Here is a 20,803-nt window from a genome sequence, read left to right as displayed (position 1 = left end):
GGGGTGTCATGGCTGTATATACAACCTAAGGGGGTGTCATGGCTGTATATACAATCTATGGGGAGTGTAATGGCTGTATACACTATCTATCGGGTTTTCATGGCTGTATATACAATCTATGAGGGTCTGGCTGTATATACTATCTATAGGCGGGTGTCATGGCTGTATATACAATCTATGGGGAGGGTCATGGCTGTATATACTATCTGTAGGCGGGTGTCATGGCTGTGTATACTATCTATAAGCGGGTGTCATGGCTGTATATACTATCTATGGGGGTGTCATGGCTGTATATACTACCTAAGGGGGTGTCATGGTTGTATATACAATCTATGGGGAGTGTAATGGCTGTATACACTATCTATCGGGTTTTCATGGCTGTATATACAATCTATGAGGGTCTGGCTGTATATACTATCTATGGGGGTGTCATGGCTGTATATACAATCTATGGGGAGTGTCATGGCTGTATACACTATCTATCGGGTTTTCATGGCTGTATATACAATCTATGAGGGTCTGGCTGTATATACTATCTATGGGGGTGACATGGCTGTATATACAATCTATGGGGAGGGTCATGGCTGTATATACTATCTGTAGGCGGGTGTCATGGCTGTGTATACTATCTATGGGGGTGTCATGGCTGTATATACTACCTAAGGGGGTGTCATGGCTGTATATACAATCTATGGGGAGTGTAATGGCTGTATACACTATCTATCGGGTTTTCATGGCTGTATATACAATCTATGAGGGTCTGGCTGTATATACTATCTATGGGGGTGTCATGGCTGTATATACAATCTATGGGGAGTGTAATGGCTGTATATACTATCTATGGGGGAGTATCTGTTAGTGTATACTACCAATAGAGGTCTGGCTGTATATGCCATCTATAGGGGGCTGTATATGATTAAATGAATAGGAACTCTGTATATAGGGGCTGGGTTTAAATTACACTAGCTGGTTGTTATGTATATAAGTTAATTAGGGAGGATGTATATGGGAGCCGTTATAAATAAATTGGGGGGGGGGGGTCTATAAATAAATTAGGAGAGCTGTAGATAAATATAAGGGAAGAAGGGCCCTGTGTGTATAATGCATAATATATATATAAGTATTAGTAGGGTGCCGGATGTAAATTACTAACAGGGTTGTTATAAAGCAGTGAAAACGCATCAGGCTCGACACAGACGTAGTAATATGAGTTTTACCTTGTTAATTATTACTAATTTTAGGGGTAATGCACGGGTATAAGTAACTCATATGGAGGCATTTGTTCAGGAGTTTCACCTGATGCATTATATGTCCCCAGCCTTAGTGGGGCTTCATATTATTAATGGGGTTCTGCACGTAATCAGTTCAGGAAGTCTGGTATATCTGATAAATTGTGGGCACTATAATTTATTCGGGAGCCTTTACAAAGGACGTTTTATATGGGGAGTAGCATGTTCAGTCGTGTTGTGAGGATAATATACGATCCATTATATTGTAAGTGACTGTGTTTTTTTTTAGGGGCGCAGTGTGGAGATGTGCCGCTTCACATTTAACGGCCGAGTCACAGCCGAGAGAAGTCGTAATGAAGTTCCTGATGGAGTGGATCATAGTGCCTATGTCACTGGCTGAACTACTAGTGTGTGAGGCAGCTCTCCGCATGCATAGTGGGGCTCATTTACTAAGGTTCGTGCTGCTCCGGGGAGACATCATAGCAGCCGCTCTCCAGCCTCCAGCTCTGATTCCTGCAAATTCTATTAAAAGGTCAGATTCACTTTAATAGAAGTCCAACTATAACCTCCAGTACCAGGACACAGGGACTGCAGTAACCTCACGTGGTGCGCCCCATGCAAGGATAAAACCACAATCAAAATACCCTGCAGCCTCTACAGCCATCCATAGTTATCCCATTGTATTAGCTACACTACTGCACTGCAGGTGGAACTTATGTAAGAGACCTGATTGTGTATACAGCAACATGGAAAATCTGTATTGTATAATGTGTTTGTCTCTGCGAGAGGATTGTGAAAGGAAACGATAGTTACCAAAATAAGTACAAGGACGTCACACACCAAAAAGCTAAATAAACAAAGATGTTTTCTCTTGTATGGTGAAATCGCTGCAAGAAAGTTTCACCAAAACGAGTTGGGTAAGTCTGATAGAAAGAAAGTGGGAAACTACTTACAAATTGTCCACAGAGAGAAAACATGATGACAGATTCATCAGGGGTAATACTGCCCCCTATGTACAGGAATATAACTACTATAATACTGCCCCCTATGTACAAGAATATAACTACTATAATACTGCCCCCTATGTACAGGAATATAACTACTATAATACTGCCCCTATGTACAAGAATATAACTACTATAATACTGCCCCCTATGTACAGGAATATAACTACTATAATACTGCCCCCTATGTACAGGGATATAACTACTATAATACTGCCCCTATGTACAGGAATATAACTACTATAACACTGCCCCCTATGTACAGGAATATAACTACTATAATACTGCCCCCTATGTACAGGAATATAACTACTATAATACTGCCCCCTATGTACAGGAATATAACTACTATAATACTGCCCCCTATGTACAAGAATATAACTACTATAATACTGCCCCCTATGTACAAGAATATAACTACTATAATACTGCCCCCTATGTACAGGAATATAACTACTATAATACTGCCCCCTATGTACAAGAATATAACTACTATAATACTGCCCCCTATGTACAAGAATATAACTACTATAATACTGCCCCCTATGTACAGGAATATAACTACTATAATACTGTCCCCTATGTACAAGAATATAAATACTATAATACTGCCCCCTATGTACAGGAATATAACTACTATAATACTGCCCCCTATGTGCAAGAATATAACTACTATAATACTGCCCCCTATGTACAAGAATATAACTACTATAATACTGCCCCCTATGTACAAGAATATAACTACTATAATACTGCCCCCTATGTACAGGAATATAACTACTATAATACTGCCCCCTATGTACAGGAATATAACAACTATAATACTGCCCCCTATGTACAGGAATATAACTACTATAATACTGCCCCTATGTACAGGAATATAACTACTATAATACTGCCCCCTATGTACAAGAATATAACTACTATAATACTGCCCCCTATGTACAGGAATATAACTACTATAATACTGCCCCCTATGTACAGGAATATAACTACTATAATACTGCCCCCTATGTACAAGAATATAACTACTATAATACTGCCCCCTATGTACAGGAATATAACTACTATAATACTGCCCCCTATGTACAGGAATATAACTACTATAATACTGCCCCCTATGTACAAGAATATAACTACTATAATACTGCCCCCTATGTACAAGAATATAACTACTATAATACTGCTCCCTATGTACAAGAATATAACTACTATAATACTGCCCCCTATGTACAGGAACATAACTACTATAATACTGCCCCCTATGTACAAGAATATAACTACTACAATACTGCCCCATATGTACAGTAATACACCTACTATAATACTGCCCCCTATGTACAAGAATATAACTACTATAATAGTGCAACGTATGTACAAGAATATAACTACTATAATACTGCCCCCTATGTACAGTAATATAACTACTATAATACTGCCCCCTATGTACAAGAATATAACTACTATAATACTGCCCCCTATGTACAAGAATATAACTACTATAATAATGTCCCCTATGTACAGTAATATAACTACAATAATACTGCCCCCTATGTACAGTAATATAACTACTATAATACTGCCCCCTATGTACAAGAATAAAACTACTATAATACGGCCCCCTATGTACAGGAATATAACTACTATAATACTGCCCCCTATGTACAAGAATATAACTACTATAATACTGCTCCCTATGTACAGGAATATAACTACTATAATACTGCCCCCTATGTACAAGAATATAACTACAATAATACTGCCCCCTATGTACAGGAATATAACTACTATAATACTGCCCCCTATGTACAGGAATATAACTACTATAATACTGCCCCCTATGTACAGGAATATAACTACTATAATACTGCCCCTATATACAGGAATATAACTACTATAATACTGCTCCTATGTACAAGAATATAACTACTATAATACTGCCCCCTATGTACAAGAATATAACTACTATAATACTGCCCCCTATGTACAGGAATATAACTACTATAATACTGCCCCCTATGTACAAGAATATAACTACTATAATACTGCCCCCTATGTACAAGAATATAACTGCTATAATACTGCTCCTATGTGCAGGAATATAACTACTATAATACTGCCCCCTATGTACAAGAATATAACTACTATAATACTGCCTCCTATGTACAGGAATATAACTACTATAATACTGCCCCCTATGTACAAGAATATAACTACTATAATACTGCCCCCTATGTACAGGAATATAACTACTATAATACTGCCCCCTATGTACAGGAATATAACTACTATAATACTGCCCTCTATGTACAAGAATATAACTACTATAATAATGTCCCCTATGTACAAGAATATAACTACTATAATACTGCCCCCTATGTACAAGAATATAACTACTATAATACTGCCTCCTATGTACAAGAATATAACTACTATAATACTGTCCCCTATGTACAGGAATATAACTACTATAATACTGCCCCCTATGTACAGGAATATAACTACTATAATACTGCCCTCTATGTACAGGAATATAACTACTATAATACTGCCCCCTATGTACTGGAATATAACTACTATAATACTGCCCCCTATGTACAGGAATATAACTACTATAATACTGCCCCCTATGTATAAGAATATAACTGCTATAATACTGCCCCCTATGTACAAGAATATAACTACTATAATCCTGCCCCCTATGTACAAGAATATAACTACTATAATACTGCCCCCTATGTACAAGAATATAACTACTAAAATACTGCCCCCTATGTACAGGAATATAACTACTATAATACTGCCCTCTATGTACAAGAATATAACTACTATAATACTGCAACCTATGTACAAGAATATAACTACTGTAATACTGCCCCCTATGTACAAGAATATAACTACTGTAATACTGCCCCCTATGTACAAGAATATAACTACTATAATACTGCCCCCTATGTACAAGAATATAACTACTATAATACTGCCTCCTATGTACAAGAATATAACTACTATAATACTGCCCCCTATGTACAGTAATATAACTACAATAATACTGCCCCCTATGTACAGGAATATAACTACTATAATACTGCCCCCTATGTACAGGAATATAACTACTATAATACTGCCCCCTATGTACAGGAATATAACTACTATAATACTGCCCCCTATGTACTGGAATATAACTACTATAATACTGCCCCCTATGTACAGGAATATAACTACTATAATACTGCCCCCTATGTACAAGAATATAACTGCTATAATACTGCCCCCTATGTACAAGAATATAACTACTATAATACTGCCCCCTATGTACAAGAATATAACTACTATAATACTGCCCCCTATGTACAAGAATATAACTACTATAATACTGCCCCCTATGTACAAGAATATAACTACTATAATATTGCCCCCTATGTACAAGAATATAACTACTATAATACTGCAACCTATGTACAAGAATATAACTACTATAATACTGCCCCCTATGTACAGTAATATAACTATTATAATACTGCCCCCTATGTACAAGAATATAACTACTATAATACTGCAACCTATGTACAAGAATATAACTACTGTAATACTGCCCCCTATGTACAAGAATATAACTACTATAATACTGCCCCCTATGTACAAGAATATAACTACTATAATACTGCCCCCTATGTACAAGAATATAACTACTATAATACTGCCTCCTATGTACAAGAATATAACTACTGTAATACTGCCCCCTATGTACAAGAATATAACTACTATAATACTGCCCCCTATGTACAAAAATATAACTACTATAATACTGCCTCCTATGTACAAGAATATAACTACTGTAATACTGCCCCCTATGTACAAGAATATAACTACTGTAATACTGCCCCCTATGTACAAGAATATAACTACTATAATACTGCCCCCTATGTACAAGAATATAACTACTATAATACTGCCTCCTATGTACAAGAATATAACTACTATAATACTGCCCCCTATGTACAGTAATATAACTACAATAATACTGCCCCCTATTTACAGTAATATAACTACTATAATACTGCCCCCTATGTACAAGAATATAACTACTATAATACTGCCCCCTATGTACAGGAATATAACTACTATAATACTGCCCCCTATGTACAAGAATATAACTACTACAATACTGCCCCCTATGTACAGTAATACACCTACTATAATACTGCCCCCTATGTACAAGAATATAACTACTATAATACTGCAACCTATGTACAAGAATATAACTACTATAATACTGCCCCTATGTACAGTAATATAACTACTATAATACTGCCCCCTATGTACAGGAATATAACTACTATAATACTGCCCCCTATGTACAAGAATATAACTACTATAATACTGCCCCCTATGTACAGGAATATAACTACTATTATGCAGAAAGCACCCCATGTGTATGAGGAAAGCTCAGCCTGCTGCCGCACCATGATGTTAGTGAACATCGTGCACCTTTAAGGGGTTAAAGGTGCACCAAAAAAAAGTTGGTGTACTCTGCCAGGGCAGTGTAGGGGGCACGAGATCCATGCAGAACAGGCACCAGAAATCCTGAATGTGGCGCCCCCTGCACACTACACAGGACACTGCACATATTGCAGACTGCGCTGTTCTGGGGCTATTATTGTGAACGTCCTTTCCACCTGTGATTTGCATTAAATTAATGTGATCCTCCATTACCATTATCCTGCATGAATTATTGATCGCCCCCCGTCCCTTTAATTAATGATGAGTCCTTGTTAATATCTTAGAAGGTGATTGTGGATGCTCTTTGATACCTGGATCAATGCTTGACTTCAAGGTGAATCTAAAAGAGTCGATTCAGGTAAAAACACCTGTCCTGCAGATCTGGGAGAGAATATTGTATGCGCTGGACACTTAGAGGACGTCCCGGGCGCCTGACACCAAACTTTACAGGAAAGTTTATCCTGAATACAGCAGTAAGTTCACATGAAGGGGCATTCATGTTTCCCTGACAACTTAAGCTTTGCCTCGGGCGGCGCCCCCCTTGCTTTATACTTCCAGGGATTACGAGGTCATCAGTAAGAGGATTATCCCAAATTTGATACGGGGAGAAATCTTACCACTGGGATCCCTACTGATCACAAGACTTGGGGTCTCCTTCCCTCTAACTGATGGAACATCATGGCCGGAACCCCAAACGACCATGTGGGGTCTTCTTATGTTGTAGAGATGCATGTGTTACATCGTGTTAACAGTTGCGTTTTGTAAACACAAATGTTAACATCAGTTTAATTAGGCAAATTACAGCTGTTACATTTAGTTCAGAAACGCATGTGTCAAACACCACGGGTGGGTGCACCATTAGGGTCAAGAATTAGGTATAAAGTCTTATAGCAAGCAACTGTTACCTCTGTGGTATCTCCTCTGGCCTTCATATTGTGGCTCTTATCCTCTCCCTCTTATATTGTGTCCTCTCATCTTCCCCTCCTATTGTGGCCCATCTCATTCCCCCCCTTATATTGTGGCCCCTCTCACCCCCCCCCCCCCCTTATATTGTGGCCTCTCATCTTCCCCTCCTATTGTGGCCCCTCTCATTCCCCCCCCTTATATTGTGGCCTCTCATCTTCCCCTCATATTGTGGCCCCTCTCATTCCCCCCCTTATATTGTGTCCTCTCATCTCCCCCTCATATTGTGGCCCCTCTCATTCCCCCCCTTATATTGTGGCCCCTCTCATTCCCCCCCTTATATTGTGGCCTCTCATCTTCCCCTCCTATTGTGGCCCTCTCATTACGACCCTTATATTGTGGCCTCTCATCTTCCCCTCCTATTGTGGCCCCTCTCATTCCCCCACTTATATTGTGTCCTCTCATCTCCCCCTCATATTGTGGCCCCTCTCATTACCCCCCTTATATTGTGGCCCCTCTCATTACCCCCCTTATATTGTGTCCTCTCATCTTCCCCTCATATTGTGGCCCCTCTCATTCCCCCACTTATATTGTGTCCTCTCATCTCCCCCTCATATTGTGGCCCCTCTCATTCCCCCACTTATATTGTGTCCTCTCATCTCCCCATCATATTGTGGCCCCTCTCATTTCCCCCCCTTATATTATGGCCTCTCATCTTCTCCTCATATTGTGGCCCCTCTCATTCCCCCCCTTATATTATGGCCTCTCATCTTCTCCTCATATTGTGGCCCCTCTCATTCCCCCCCTTATATTATGGCCTCTCATCTTCTCCTCATATTGTGGCCCCTCTCATCTTTCCCACGTACTGTGGCCCCTCTTATCTGTCTTCCCTGGGTCCATGGGTCAGCAGGGGCAGGGGGCAGAGCCAGTGGACAGCATAGGGGGGACAAAGTAAGTGGGGTAGAGGTGGAGATAACAGACATCAGGGCCCAGCAATGGTTTCACAGTATCACACTGAACTGAAATAGCAAGAAGTCAGAGGAACAGAAGCAAAAACAACATTATAATAATTCCACTAAGAGATAATATGCTGCAGCCAGTGCTATATATAGTCCCTGGAGAGATGTGTAATCAGACCTTTGTGTATGTTGTTAGTAGCAGCAGGACTGTGAAATACTGTGGAAACATACTTGAGGATTTTAGCATCTCCCAGTGCACCGGGTGATACAACAATCCTGGAATATAAATCCATATATCACAGTCCTGCTGCTACTAACAACATACACAAAGGTCTGATTACACATCTCTCCAGGGACAATACATAACACTGGCTGCAGATAGCACAGAGCACAGCAGCGTGAGGTCTGATTACACATCTCTCCAGGGACAATACATAACACTGGCTGCAGAGAGCACAGAGCACAGCAGTGTGAGGTCTGATTACACATCTCTCCAGGGACAATACATAACACTGGCTGCAGAGAGCACAGAGCACAGCAGTGTGAGGTCTGATTACACATCTCTCCAGGGACAATACATAACACTGGCTGCAGAGAGCACAGAGCACAGCAGTGTGAGGTCTGATTACACATCTCTCCAGGGACAATACCTAACACTGGCTGCAGAGAGCACAAAGCACAGCAGTGTGAGGTCTGATTACACATCTCTCCAGGGACAATACATAACACTGGCTGCAGAAGGTCACACCTGCTGACAGGTTCCCTTTAACACCTCTCTCTTATCTGTGACTCTCCAGTAAAACGCTTCATGCAGTATTAATGAAGGGGGGGAGAACAGTCCCATTAGACTAATACTGGGGGGATGAAGCGTCTGCTCTTCACTGCATTTTTTATGATCAGGCGATTTCATTTTAGCGTCACTCCTAATCCCCGCGTCCGCCCGGCACCAGGGTGTAAATTTATTTCCCATACTCAGCACCTATGTGGTGCATTATTTATACCGTAATGCGCCTTCCTATTCACTTAAAGAACAGACGCCTTCTAAATCACTTAATCCTGACGCACTCTCCGAGGAAAAGTGCGATAACTGGGGGGGAGCAGCTCCAGGCTGAGCCCCGGACCTTTAAGCTGCCGCTACAACTTATCAAAGCACTGGAAGCTTCTGCTGCCGACTGTGAAATTGGAAGCTGACGTGACACTTAGAGGAACCCAGATGGTTCTATGGTAACGTACATCACGTCTGTGTCCTCGTGGCAGAGGAGTCCGAAACTTTACTGCCGGAAACTTTATACCACACAAAGACTGATGGGAGAATAAAGAAGAGATCAGAGGTCACCAAGATTACATACAGGAAGGGGGCACCGTATATACCACCATCCGCAGCCAATGTGAGTGATTTACATATAGTAGTTATATCCCTGTACATAGGGGCAGTATTATAGTAGTTATATTCTTGTACATAGGGGGCAGTATTATAGTAGTTATATTCCTGTACATAGGAGGCAGTATTATAGTAGTTATATTCTTGTACATAGGGGGCAGTATTATAGTAGTTATATTCCTGTACATAGGGGGCAGTATTATAGTAGTTATATTCTTGTACATAGGGGGCAGTATTATAGTAGTTATATTCCTGTACATAGGGGGCAGTATTATAGTAGTTATATTCTTGTACATAGGGGGCAGTATTATAGTAGTTATATTCTTGTACATAGGGGGCAGTATTATATTAGTTATATTCTTGTACATAGGGGGCAGTATTATAATAGTTATATTCCTGTACATAGGGGCAGTATTATAGTAGTTATATTCTTGTACATAGGAGGCAGTATTATAGTAGTTATATTCTTGTACATAGGGGGCAGTATTATAGTAGTTATATTCCTGTACATAGGGGGCAGTATTATAGTAGTTATATTCTTGTACATAGGGGGCAGTATTATAGTAGTTATATTCTTGTACATAGGGGGCAGTATTATAGTAGTTATATTCCTGTACATAGGGGCAGTATTATAGTAGTTATATTCCTGTCCATAGGGGGCAGTATTATAGTAGTTATATTCCTGTACATAGGGGGCAGTATTATAGTAGTTATATTCCTGTACATAGGGGGCAGTATTATAGTAGTTATATTCTTGGACATAGGGGGCAGTATTATAGTAGTTATATTCCTGTACATAGGGGGCAGTATTATAGTAGTTATATTCTTGTACATAGGGGGCAGTATTATAGTAGTTATATTCCTGTCCATAGGGGGCAGTATTATAGTAGTTATATTCCTGTACATAGGGGGAAGTATTATAGTAGTTATATTCCTGTACATAGGGGGCAGTATTATAGTAGTTATATTCTTGTACATAGGGGGCAGTATTATAGTAGTTATATTCCTGTACATAGGGGGCAGTATTATAGTAGTTATATTCCTGTACATAGGAGGCAGTATTATAGTAGTTATATTCTTGTACATAGGGGGCAGTATTATAGTAGTTATATTCTTGTACATAGGGGGCAGTATTATAGTAGTTATATTCCTGTACATAGGGGGCAGTATTATAGTAGTTATATTCTTGTACATAGGGGGCAGTATTATAGTAGTTATATTCTTGTACATAGGGGGGCAGTATTATAGTAGTTATATTCCTGTACATAGGGGGCAGTATTATAGTAGTTATATTCTTGTACATAGGAGGCAGTATTATAGTAGTTATATTGCTGTACATAGGGGGCAGTAATATAGTAGTTATATTCCTGTACATAGGGGGCAGTATTATAGTAGTTATATTCTTGTACATAGGGGGCAGTATTATAGTAGTTATATTCCTGTACATAGGGGGCAGTATTATAGTAGTTATATTCCTGTACATAGGGGGCAGTATTATAGTAGTTATATTCTTGTACATAGGGGGGGGGCAGTATTATAGTAGTTATATTCTTGTACATAGGGGGCAGTATTATAGTAGTTATATTCCTGTACATAGGGGGCAGTAATATAGTAGTTATATTCCTGTACATAGGGGGGCAGTATTATAGTAGTTATATTCCTGTACATAGGGGGCAGTATTATAGTAGTTATATCCCTGTACATAGGGGGCAGTATTATAGTAGTTATATTCTTGTACATAGGGGGCAGTATTATGGTAGTTATATTCTTGTACATAGGGGGCAGTATTATGGTAGTTATATTCTTGTACATAGGGGGCAGTATTATAGTAATTATATTCCTGTACATTGGGGGCAGTATTATAGTAGTTATATTCTTGTACATAGGGGGCAGTATTATAGTAGTTATATTCTTGTACATAGGGGGCAGTATTATAGTAGTTATATTCCTGTACATAGGGGGCAGTATTATAGTAGTTATATTCCTGTACATAGGGGGCAGTATTATAGTAGTTATATTCTTGTACATAGGGGCAGTATTATAGTAGTTATATTCTTGTACATAGGGGGCAGTATTATAGTAGTTATATTCTTGTACAAAGGGGCAGAATTATAGTAGTTATATTCTTGTACATAGGGGCAGTATTATAGTAGTTATATTCTTGTACATAGGAGGCAGTATTATAGTAGTTATATTCCTGTACATAGGGGGCAGTATTATAGTAGTTATATTCTTGTACATAGGGGGCAGTATTATAGTAGTTATATTCTTGTACATAGGGGCAGTATTATAGTAGTTATATTCTTGTACATAGGGGGCAGTATTATAGTAGTTATATTCTTGTACATAGGGGCAGTATTATAGTAGTTATATTCTTGTACATAGGGGCAGTATTATAGTAGTTATATTCTTGTACATAGGAGGCAGTATTATAGTAGTTATATTCCTGTACATAGGGGGCAGTATTATAGTAGTTATATTCTTGTACATAGGGGTAGTATTATAGTAGTTATATTCCTGTACATAGGGGGCAGTATTATAGTAGTTATATTCTTGTACATAGGGGGCAGTATTATAGTAGTTATATTCCTGTACATAGGAGGCAGTATTATAGTAGTTATATTCTTGTACATAGGGGCAGTATTATAGTAGTTATATTCTTGTACATAGGGGGCAGTATTATAGTAGTTATATTCTTGTACATAGGGGGCAGTATTATGGTAGTTATATTCTTGTACATAGGAGGCAGTATTATAGTAGTTATATTCCTGTACATTGGGGGCAGTATTATAGTAGTTATATTCTTGTACATAGGGGGCAGTATTATGGTAGTTATATTATTGTACATAGGGGGCAGTATTATGGTAGTTATATTCTTGTACATAGGGGGCAGTATTATAGTAATTATATTCCTGTACATTGGGGGCAGTATTATAGTAGTTATATTCTTGTACATAGGGGGCAGTATTATAGTAGTTATAGTCTTGTACATAGGGGGCAGTATTATAGTAGTTATATTCCTGTACATAGGGGGCAGTATTATAGTAGTATATTCCTGTACATAGGGGGCAGTATTATAGTAGTTATATTCTTGTACATAGGGGCAGTATTATAGTAGTTATATTCTTGTACATAGGGGGCAGTATTATAGTAGTTATATTGTTGTACATAGGGGCAGTATTATAGTAGTTATATTCTTGTACATAGGGGCAGTATTATAGTAGTTATATTCTTGTACATAGGGGCAGAATTATAGTAGTTATATTCTTGTACATAGGAGGCAGTATTATAGTAGTTATATTCCTGTACATAGGGGGCAGTATTATAGTAGTTATATTCTTGTACATAAGGGCAGTATTATAGTAGTTATATTCTTGTACATAGGGGGCAGTATTATGGTAGTTATATTCTTGTACATAGGAGGCAGTATTATAGTAGTTATATTCCTGTACATTGGGGGCAGTATTATAGTAGTTATATTCTTGTACATAGGGGGCAGTATTATAGTAGTTATATTCCTGTACATAGGGGGCAGTATTATAGCAGTTATATTCTTGTACATAGGGGGCAGTATTATAGCAGTTATATTCTTGTACATAGGGGGCAGTATTATAGTAGTTATATTCTTGTACATAGGGGGCAGTATTATAGTAGTTATATTCCTGTACATAGGGGGCAGTATTATAATAGTTATATTCCTGTACATAGGGGGCAGTATTATAGTAGTTATAGTCTTGTACATAGGGGGCAGTATTATAGTAGTTATAGTCTTGTACATAGGGGGCAGTATTATAGTAGTTATATTCTTGTACATAAGGGACAGTATTATAGTAGTTATAGTCTTGTACATAGGGAGCAGTATTATAGTAGTTATATTCTTGTACATAGGGGGCAGTATTATAGTAGTTATATTCTTGTACATAGGGAGCAGTATTATAGTAGTTATATTCCTGTACATAAGGAGCAGTATTATAGTAGTTATATTCCTGTACATAGGGGGCAGTATTATAGTAGTTATATTCCTGTACATAGGGGGTTGTATTATAGTAGTTATATTCCTGTACATAGGGGGCAGTATTATAGTAGTTATATTCTTGTACATAGGGGGCAGTATTATAGTAGTTATATTCCTGTACATAGGGGGCAGTATTATACTAGTTATATTCCTGTACATAGGGAGCAGTATTATAGTAGTTATAGTCTTGTACATAGGGGGCAGTATTATAGTAGTTATAGTCTTGTACATAGGGGGCAGTATTATAGTAGTTATATTCTTGTACATAGGGGACAGTATTATAGTAGTTATAGTCTTGTACATAGGGAGCAGTATTATAGTAGTTATATTCTTGTACATAGGGAGCAGTATTATAGTAGTTATATTCCTGTACATAGGGGGCAGTATTATAGTAGTTATATTCTTGTACATAGGGGGCAGTATTATAGTAGTTATATTCTTGTACATAGGGGGCAGTATTATAGTAGTTATATTCCTGTACATAGGGGGGAAGTATTATAGTAGTTATATTCTTGTACATAGGGAGCCGTATTATAGTAGTTATATTCCTGTACATAGGGGGCAGTATTATAGTAGTTATATTCTTGTACATAGGGAGCAGTATTATAGTAGTTATATTCCTGTACATAGGGGCAGTATTATAGTAGTTATATTCCTGTACATAGGGGGCAGTATTAAAGTAGTTATATTCTTGTACATAGGGAGCAGTATTATAGTGGTTATATTCCTGTACATAGGGGGCAGTATTATAGTAGTTATATTCCTGTACATAGGGGCAGTATTATAGTAGTTATATTCCTGTACATAGGGGGCAGTATTATAGTAGTTATATTCTTGTACATAGGAGGCAGTATTATAATAGTTATATTCCTGTACATAGGGGGCAGTATTATAGTAGTTATATTCTTGTACATAGGAGGCAGTATTATAATAGTTATATTCCTGTACATAGGGGGCAGTATTATAGTAGTTATATTCTTGTACATAGGGGGCAGTATTATAGTAGTTATTTTCCTGTACATAGGGAGCAGTATTATAGTAGTTATATTCCTGTACATAGGGGGCAGTATTATAGTAGTTATATTCTTGTACATAGGGGGCAGTATTATAGTAGTTATATTCTTGTACATAGGGGGCAGTATTATAGTAGTTATATTCCTGTACATAGGGAGCAGTATTATAGTAGTTATATTCTTGTACATAGGGGGCAGTATTATAGTAGTTATATTACTGTACATAGGGGGCAGTATTATAGTAGTTATATTCCTGTACATAGGGAGCAGTATTATAGTAGTTATATTCCTGTACATAGGGGGCAGTATTATAGTAGTTATATTCTTGTACATAGGAGGCAGTATTATAATAGTTATATTCCTGTACATAGGGGGCAGTATTATAGTAGTTATATTCTTGTACATAGGGGGCAGTATTATAGTAGTTATTTTCTTGTACATAGGGAGCAGTATTATAGTAGTTATATTCTTGTACATAGGGGGCAGTATTATAGTAGTTATTTTCTTGTACATAGGGAGCAGTATTATAGTAGTTATATTCCTGTACATGGGGGGCAGTATTATAGTAGTTATATTCCTGTACATAGGGGGTAGTATTATAGTAGTTATATTCCTGTACATAGGGAGCAGTATTATAGTAGTTATATTCCTGTACATAGGGGGCAGTATTATAGTAGTTATATTCCTGTACATAGGGGGCAGTATTATAGTAGTTATATTCTTGTACATAGGAGGCAGTATTATAATAGTTATATTCCTGTACATAGGGGGCAGTATTATAGTAGTTATATTCTTGTACATAGGGGGCAGTATTATAGTAGTTATTTTCTTGTACATAGGGAGCAGTATTATTGTAGTTATTTTCTTGTACATAGGGAGCAGTATTATAGTAGTTATATTCCTGTACATGGGGGGCAGTATTATAGTAGTTATATTCCTGTACATAGGGGGTAGTATTATAGTAGTTATATTCCTGTACATAGGGAGCAGTATTATAGTAGTTATATTCCTGTACATAGGGGGCAGTATTATAGTAGTTATATTCCTGTACATAGGGGGCAGTATTATAGTAGTTATATTCTTGTACATAGGAGGCAGTATTATAATAGTTATATTCCTGTACATAGGGGGCAGTATTATAGTAGTTATATTCTTGTACATAGGGGGCAGTATTATAGTAGTTATTTTCTTGTACATAGGGAGCAGTATTATAGTAGTTATATTCCTGTACATGGGGGGCAGTATTATAGTAGTTATATTCTTGTACATAGGGGGCAGTATTATAGTAGTTATATTCTTGTACATAGGGGGCAGTATTATAGTAGTTATATTCCTGTACATAGGGAGCAGTATTATAGTAGTTAAATAGCTGATATATATATATATATATATATATATATTATAGTAGTTAAATAGCTGAGATATATATATATATATATATATCTCAGCTATTTAACTACTATAATACTGCTCCCTATGTACAGGAATATAACTACTATAATACTGCCCCCTATGTACAGGAATATAACTACTATAATACTGCCCCCTATGTACAAGAATATAACTACTATAATACTGCCCCCTATGTACAAGAATATAACTACTATAATACTGCCCCCTATGTACAAGAATATAACTACTATAATACTGCCCCCTATGTACAGGAATATAACTACTATAATACTGCCCCCTATGTACAGGAATATAACTACTATAATACTGCTCCCTATGTACAGGAATATAACTACTATAATACTGCCCCCTATGTACAGGAATATAACTACTATAATACTGCCCCCTATGTACAGGAATATAACTACTATAATACTGCTCCCTATGTACAGGAATATAACTACTATAATACATATATATATATATATATATATATATATATACCGTATATATATGAAGAGGAGGAGAGGGGCCACAATGTGAGGAGGAGGAGAGGGCCACAATATGATGAGGAGGAGAGGGGCCACAATATGAGGAGAAGGAGAGGGGCCACAATATGAGGAGGAGGAGAGGGCCACAATATGATGAGGAGGAGAGGGGCCACAATATGAGGAGGAGGAGAGGGCCACAATATGATGAGGAGGAGAGCGCCACAATATGATGAGGAGGAGAGGGGCCACAATATGAGGAGAAGGAGAGGGGCCACAATATGAGGAGAAGGAGAGGGGCCACAATATGAGGAGGAGGAGAGGGGCCACAATATGAGGAGGAGAGGGCCACAATATGAGGAGGAGGAGAGGGGCCACAATATGATTAGGAGGAGAGGGGCCACAATATGATGAGGAGGAGAGGGGCCACAATATGAGGAGAAGGTGAGGGGCCACAATATGAGGAGGAGGAGAGGGGCCACAATATGAGGAGGAGGAGAGGGGCCACAATGTGAGGAGGAGGAGAGGGGCCACAATGTGAGGAGGAGGAGAGGGCCCACAATGTGAGGAGCAGCAGAGGGGCCACAATATGAGGAGGAGGAGAGGGGCCACAATGTGAGGAGGAGGAGAGGGGCCACAATGTGAGGAGGAGGAGAGGGGCCACAATATGAGGAGGAGAGGGGCCACAATGTGAGGTGGAGCAGAGGGGCCACAATGTGAGGTGGAGCAGAGGGGCCACAATGTGAGGAGGAGGAGAGGGGCCACAATGTGAGGAGGAGGAGAGGGGCCACAATGTGAGGAGGAGGAGAGGGGCCACAATGTGAGGTGGAGCAGAGGGGCCACAATGTGAGGAGGAGGAGAGGGGCCACAATGTGAGGAGGAGGAGAGGGGCCACAATGTGAGGAGGAGGAGAGGGGCCACAATGTGAGGAGGAGGAGGAGAGGGGCCACAATGTGAGGAGGAGGAGGAGAGGGGCCACAATGTGAGGAGGAGGAGGAGAGGGGCCACAATGTGAGGAGGAGGAGAGGGGCCACAATGTGAGGAGGAGAGGGGCCACAATGTGAGGAGGGGGAGAGGGGCCACAATATGAGGAGGAGATGGCCACAATATGATGAGGAGGAGAGGGGCCACAATGTGGGGAGGAGGAGAGGGGCCACAATGTGAGGAGGAGGAGAGGGGCCACAATGTGGGGAGGAGGAGAGGGGCCACAATGTGAGGAGGAGCAGAGGGGCCGCAATATGAGGACGAGAGGGGCCACAATATGATGAGGAGGAGAGGGGCCACAATGTGGGGAGGAGGAGAGGGGCCACATTATGAGGAGGAGAGGGCCACAATATGAGGAGAGGGCCACAATATGATGAGGAGGAGAGGGGCCACAATGTGGGGAGGAGGAGAGTGGCCACAATATGAGGAGGAGAGGGGCCACAATATGATGAGGAGGAGAGGGGCCACAATGTGAGGAGGAGGAGAGGGGCCACAATGTGGGGAGGAGGAGAGGGGCCACAATGTGGGGAGGAGGAGAGGGGCCACAATGTGAGGAGGAGGAGGAGAGGGGCCACAATATGATGAGGAGGAGAGGGGCCACAATGTGAGGAGCAGCAGAGGGGCCACAATGTGAGGAGCAGCAGAGGGGCCACAATATGAGGAGGAGGAGAGGGGCCACAATGTGAGGAGGAGGAGAGGGGCCACAATGTGAGGAGGAGGAGAGGGGCCACAATGTGAGGAGGAGGAGAGGGCCACAATATGAGGAGGAGGAGAGGGGCCACAATGTGAGGTGGAGCAGAGGGGCCACAATGTGAGGAGGAGGAGAGGGGCCACAATGTGAGGAGGAGGAGAGGGGCCACAATGTGAGGAGGAGGAGAGGGGCCACAATGTGAGGAGGAGGAGGAGAGGGGCCACAGTGTGAGGAGGAGGAGGAGAGGGGCCACAATGTGAGGAGGAGGAGAGGGGCCACAATGTGAGGAGGAGAGGGGCCACAATGTGAGGAGGAGGAGAGGGGCCACAATATGAGGAGGAGAGGGGCCACAATATGATGAGGAGGAGAGGGGCCACAATGTGGGGAGGAGGAGAGGGGCCACAATGTGGGGAGTAGGAGAGGGGCCACAATGTGGGGAGTAGGAGAGGGGCCACAATGTGAGGAGGAGAAGGGCCACAATGTGAGGAGCAGAGGGGCCGCAATATGAGGAGGAGAGGGGCCACAATATGATGAGGAGGAGAGGGGCCACAATGTGGGGAGGAGGAGAGGGGCCACAATATGAGGAGGAGGAGAGGGGCCACAATGTGGGGAGGAGGAGAGGGGCCACAATATGAGGAGGAGGAGAGGGGCCACAATATGAGGAGGAGAGGGCCACAATATGATGAGGAGGAGAGGGGCCACAATGTGGGGAGGAGGAGAGGGGCCACAATATGATGAGGAGGAGAGGGGCCACAATGTGAGGAGGAGGAGAGGGGCCACAATGTGGGGAGGAGGAGAGGGGCCACAATATGAGGAGGAGGGGGGCCACAATATGAGGAGGAGGAGAGGGGCCACAATATGAGGAGGAGAGGGGCCACAATATGATGAGGAGGAGAGGGGCCACAATGTGAGGAGGAGGAGAGGGGCCACAATGTGGGGAGGAGGAGAGGGGCCACAATATGATGAGGAGGAGGAGAGGGGCCACAATGTGGGGAGGAGGAGAGGGGCCACAATGTGAGGAGGAGGAGAGGGGCCACAATATGATGAGGAGGAGAGGGGCCACAATGTGAGGAGGAGGAGAGGGGCCACAATATGATGAGGAGGAGAGGGGCCACAATATGATGAGGAGGAGAGGGGCCACAATGTGAGGAGGAGGAGAGGGGCCACAATGTGAGGAGGAGCAGAGGGGCCACAATGTGAGGAGGAGGAGGAGAGGGGCCACAATGTGAGGAGGAGGAGGAGAGGGGCCACAATATGATGAGGAGGAGAGGGGCCACAATGTGGGGAGGAGGAGAGGGGCCACAATGTGAGGAGGAGGATAGGGGCCACAATATGATGAGGAGGAGAGGGGCCACAATGTGAGGAGGAGCAGAGGGAGCACACCGTATATAGTCACTGGGGCTATTATCTGTTGCTGTGCTGCCTCGGGGGGTATTACACATGGGGTCTATGGGGGGCGCTGCCTCTTCTCTTTTCCTGTTATAGAGGTTGGGAGTTGTGTGACCTATGACCTGTCTCATACACACATTACCCTGATCCTTACACTGAGGTAAAGGTCACACATTGCGGCTGCTGTGCCCGGTAACTGTGACAACCGCTGCGCGTCTCCCGCTCCGGGTCACCCGTCTAAGCAGTGGGCGGAGCTTAGCGCTGTGCGCGTCCGTCTCTGTGCTGCGTCGCGCTGAGCTCGGGGCCGCGCACGTCCTTGGTCCCGGGGGCGCGCACAGTAACAGGTGACCGCAGAGAGCGGGGAGCGGAGCGCTGAGGTAACTGCTGTCCTGTAATACACAGGGGACGACACCTCTCTATTACTTTCTGATGGTTCGTTACAGTGTATCATTGCCTATAATCCTAGCAAACCTGCTAATGATGGCATCCTCCTCACAGCTGAGGGTTTGTTACAGTTGTATCCAGCATCCTGTACCAATATTATTCGTTACAGTGTGTCAGTGTGAAGGATTTCTTACTTTGGATATAATTGTACCAAACTTGGTAACATGACAACATCCTTCTCACAGCTGAGGGTTTGCTACAGTTGTATGTGACCTGTAGGGTATAGGCATCAGCGAGATTGTTTTGTGCTATGTTGCATTGGTTTGTTACAATGTGTCAACTCAGGATTGTCGGGATCGGATTAAATTGTTAGCTTATTCTCTATGTGCTGGATGTGAACATTGTGACGAACCTTCAGCTGTGAGAATGGTTAGATCTGCATAGGTTTTATAATTGGGGTTGTTTCCA

The 20,803-nt window shown here is 41.2% G+C and overlaps 1 protein-coding gene and 1 long non-coding RNA gene across 3 annotated transcripts in view; one reads left to right on the top strand and one right to left on the bottom strand.

The window, feature by feature from the left end:
- Positions 1-20,215, bottom strand: part of LOC140119662 (uncharacterized) — a 127,004-nt gene extending 106,789 nt beyond the window's left edge. The window contains exon 1 of the long non-coding RNA XR_011853417.1: positions 20,106-20,215. This is a non-coding gene — a long non-coding RNA (uncharacterized lncRNA). The remainder of the gene's footprint in view (positions 1-20,105) is intronic.
- LOC140119660 (beta-1,4-galactosyltransferase 3-like) overlaps positions 20,212-20,803 on the top strand; it is a 36,867-nt gene continuing 36,275 nt past the window's right edge. Inside the window, exon 1 of one of the 2 annotated variants that reach the window (XM_072138908.1) lies at positions 20,212-20,328. The gene's annotated coding sequence lies outside the window, so the exon portion shown is untranslated. Of the gene's footprint in view, positions 20,329-20,362; positions 20,384-20,803 lie in introns of those variants that run through there. The other variant, XM_072138910.1, reaches the window with a different exon arrangement.

The sequence above is a fragment of the Engystomops pustulosus genome, chromosome 2, assembly GCF_040894005.1.
Source record: "Engystomops pustulosus chromosome 2, aEngPut4.maternal, whole genome shotgun sequence".
NCBI lineage: Eukaryota > Metazoa > Chordata > Amphibia > Anura > Leptodactylidae > Engystomops > Engystomops pustulosus.
The sequence above is the reverse complement of the archived record's forward strand: the minus strand, read 5'-3'. Positions and strand labels throughout refer to the sequence as shown.